Source organism: Globicephala melas, chromosome 15, assembly GCF_963455315.2.
Source record: "Globicephala melas chromosome 15, mGloMel1.2, whole genome shotgun sequence".
Classification (NCBI taxonomy): Eukaryota; Metazoa; Chordata; class Mammalia; order Artiodactyla; family Delphinidae; genus Globicephala; species Globicephala melas.
Genome location: NC_083328.1, coordinates 84,020,091 through 84,024,489, shown reverse-complemented (window position 1 = coordinate 84,024,489; position 4,399 = coordinate 84,020,091).

Sequence of the window (4,399 nt, the reverse complement as noted above, 5' to 3'; positions counted from 1 at the left end):
GCCTTTATGAATAGCTCAGTGGGAACTTGAGAGAGCCTGGTTGGGGAAGGAGCTGACCAATCCCCACTGCGTGGACTGATTTGGGAACTTGGGAAAGTCCTAAAGCATCTTGGCTTGACTTAACCCTTAAAAAAAAAAAAAAATCTTATCCTCCAAATAGCGATAAAAACCCAGGTTTAATTCTATAATAGAAAGATTATTTCCCTTATGCAAAATACAGTGTACTAATCGTATGGCGTAAATTACTTATTCATTCTATAAATATTTATCAACTGCCTTTGACAGAGCAGTCGCTTTTCTAGTTCTTGGAAGAGAAAACAAAACGCAAAATCCCTGATCTCGTGGGGGAGGCAGATGATAAAAAAACAAGTAAGTAAATTATGGAGTGTATCAGAAGGTGCTAAGTACTTAGGAACAAAATAGATGGGAAGGAGCTAAGGTTCGGGGGAGGGTGTGTATACAACAGACTCCTGAGGTGTAAGCTTGCCTTCTCCTCTGGTAAATGTTCAGTTATTGACACTCAGGAACCAACACTGACTTCTCTTTGATTACGTTTCACGTATAATTACAAATTTCATGCAAACTAGTCACTAGGGAAATTTTCTAGTTTAAGGCCCTGTTACGTCAACACTGTTATGGTAAAGTGAATGATGTTCTGAGCAATTTCTCCTTCCCTAGATTATGGAATCACCTGGGAGGCCACCCTTCTAACTTCCATTGCCGTCATAATTCGTTTCTATGGGCATTTGCCTTTCAGTGGTATAAATAATGCAACAAAAACATAAACCAAAAACTGGTTCCACCCAGTTCCTCTCCACGGGCAGGAAGGGTTTTTGCCTTTGAGCATTCCTGTCCCATCTGAATGTCACATTTCTCATTTCAGTGTCACTGGGAGCAGATTGGAGGATGGAATGAAGAGTTAACCCCAAGTATTTCTAAAGCCTCTCAGAAGGAACGTCTGTTTCTCCCAGAATCTAAGACCTGGCACCACTGCACGCCTTTTCCCCACGGGGATACTGGTGGGAAGAATAATGGCCCCCCAAAACGTCCTCACCTTAATCCCTGGAACCAGGTTACCCAACATGGCAAAAGGGACTTCCCAGATTTGATTATTTAAAGATCTTGAGATGGGAGGGTGTCCTGGATGGTTTGGATGGACCCAAAGTCCTCACGAGGGTCCTTAAGTGAACGAGGGAGGCTGCAGGGTCAATATGGGAGATGTGAGGACAGAGGCAGAGGTGGGAGTGACGCCAATGCTGACTTTGAAGATGGAGGAAGGGGTTGCAAGCCAGGGAACGCAGGCGCTTTCAGAAGCTGGAAAAGGCCAGGCAGGAGGTCGGCCCTGGAGCCTCAAAGGGGACCAGCGCTGCCAACACCTTGATCTCACCCCCGGAGATCCATGTCAGACTTCTAGCGCCCAGAACTGTCACATAGCTAGTTTGTGTTGTTTTAGCTGCCAAGTTGGTGATAATTTGTTACAGTTGCCACAGGAGGCTGATACGGGGACCGCTGTTTGGATTCCCCTCCAGCTGGGTCAGGGCCGGCCGAGGAGACTCATCCGATGGCCCTGGGTCACGTTCCCCGTGGCTGTGGCCTCGGCCGTGGGTCCCATGCGGCAGGGATTTGGGTCTGCCTTGTCCGACGCTGTATCCCCAGTACCCGTCACCATGTCTGGGACGCACCCTGTTTGTTGGATGACTTGAGCAAACCTGGTCCCACAGAAGCTCTGTGTAAGGAAAACGTGATGGCAACAGCCTGCTTCACGGCTGACTTTATGCCGCATTCGGGGACTGTGCCCGAGAGAAGCCCTGAAGTTTAAACTGCTCCGGGAGGGCCCCTCTGCCAGGAATGTGCACTTTGACAAGTCACCCGAACCCCCGCGAGATCCTGGCGCCTCCAGAGGTGCCTGCGTGGGGCTCTGAACCCCAGTCTCCCCCGTCCACGTGGAGAAGCTACATCCCAGCGGCATTAGGGAGCCACCACTTCACATCTTCCCTTCTCCTTTTCTTCTTTCTGAGCAGCTGGGAAAACACAACCATGTATCTCAGGATGAACCGGGGATTCGCTGATCATAACCGGACGCTCTGGTTCATGACATCTGCTTAAGGTGAGAGCTCCCGAAGGAGCAGCCCAGAAAGGTAAGTGGTCCTGAGTTTATTGCAGACATTTCATTTCCATGAAAAGATACCACGTTTCCTGCATACACACTTCCTTGCCTGTCAGGCTTCCTCTGTGTCGGAGCCCACAGCCTGTGTGGGCTTCATGGGACCATGGTTTAAAAATGGCCATTCCAGGTGAAAACCTTAGAAGCGGTGAGCAGGTCGTCCAGACTCCCAGCCCCTCCCAGATGCAGGGGAAGAACAAAGATGCTACCATCACTGACCTACGCTCTTCGCCTCTACCCTTCCTGCTACAGAGGACGCACTGGAAATTGCAGAACAGCCCAGCACCCGCCCATCCCGACTGCTATAACCAGATGTCCTTTCTTTTAAGAGTTAACCTTTGGCGACAAGGGAGTAACACACCAGCTGTATTGGGGGGATTAAATCTCTGTGCTAGAAGAATGATTTATGCTCCAATAAAGCCAAACAAAACCTAATTGGGTAGGATGAGACCACCAAAAATTATGTTCACAATGAAAAACAGGACGAGAACTAATTACCCGGGTGCAGTGTTCCATTTAGCTATAATTCTACAGTCAATTAGTATTCTGTTTAATTGTACAATTAATGAACATATAAATTAAATTCATAGTTTATTTCTACCACTAAATTACTTATTTGAATTGCCTCTCTTTGGAAAAAAAATAAGTGACTCAATGCACACATCATTAACATGACTCGGCATGCCTTAATTATAAAACAATTACGCCACTATCATGGCTGGGATGCTGCTTGTGTTATTGGGAGCTGAATAATTTAATTTTCTCTTATCAAGTGAACAGGTAATAGTTTCACTGACTGACACGCAATTCTCCTGGCAGATATCAACTTCCGTCGGCAGATCCCACCCTACCCAGCGCCTGCAAAGGCAGCACCGGAGACGCAGTGGTTTTAACGTGACCTTTGGGAGGCACAGTCAAATTCCCGTGGAGGCATCTCACTCTCGGCAGGTGGGGGTGAAGTTGCTGATAAAGAGACAGCAGAGCTGCCTCCCCAGCCCTCACTGGCTACTAAGTAGAGGAGGAGAGATGATGCCAACAGAAAAGCAACCCTCAGTGGCTCCTGTGGTCCCTTCAGTCCCTAAAACAAGAGTACCTGAAGTCCACAGGTGGTGGGCGCTCACCTGTGCTCATGAGCAAGACTCCGCCCCCCAGGATGGCTACCGCTCCGTCCTCACATCCACTGAGCCTCCACTGGTGCCGCCATATTTGTGCGGCCCTGGTTCTCTCCCAGGTGCTGAAGCACTGAAGCCTTTGACTTTCCAAGGGTCAATGATGTCCTGTCATGGGAAGGGGGGATGGCTCTGTCCCCTTGGTGTTGCACAAGCGGAGGGGTCCTGGAGTCCTGCAGAACTCAGCGAGACAGCTGAGTTCATGGGTCCTGCTGTAGCCCATCCCTTCCCTTCTTCCCAGACAACACCCCGCCTGCCCTAGACACACAGTGCCCGGCCCCTCCTCCAGTGCTTCTGCCAGGAAGGGTCTCCTTCCAGCAGGAGTCCCCTTTGGTCCCTCAGGAGATTGGTTTCTGACCCAGCTGCCCTGCCAGCAATCTAGATCTATCCCCCCTGGGTTTACGTTCCCTCTGGGATTCCTACTCCACACAATTAAATCTTGCTACATTCCACTGTGAAATGGTGCGGTCTGGGGGGCCAGGCTGCCTGGGTTCACATCCCAGCTCTGGCTCTGCCCGTGCATGTGACCTTGGGCGAGACCCTCAGTCTTTCTGAGCCTGGTTTCCTCAACAGTGAAGAGGGGTTAGCAGTGTTTTCCTGGGGGTCCTGTAAGATTAAAGGATAAAGGGCTTGGAGGGGCTTGGGAGCGTGCTCAGAAGGGCCCCTGCTGTGTAGTGCAGCTTGACTCTGCCGACATTGTGCCTAAGTGGTGCTGAAAGGCAAAAACCCTATCACACCAAATGATGTAGGTGACTAATACAAAGCCGACGTCGGGGAGCTTGAAATTTAGGCTAGCCCGGGGAAGAGAGTGCGCTGGGAAGCAAAAGGCCGTCCAGCAGTTCTCCTGAGATTTGCTGGGCCCAGTTCTGAGATTGATTTGGTGTGTTTTCCATGTTTGAACACAGTCTGAATCAGCTGATACAAACAGAGGCAACAGGCCTGGATTAACTGGCTGGCACACACGTGTTTATACATAGGGCAGCCCAGTGCTTGTAAGAGCGGCAGTCCGGGCTTGGAGCAAATGGTTTCACTGATGCCTGCAGACGTGTGTCAAAGTCAGACTGGC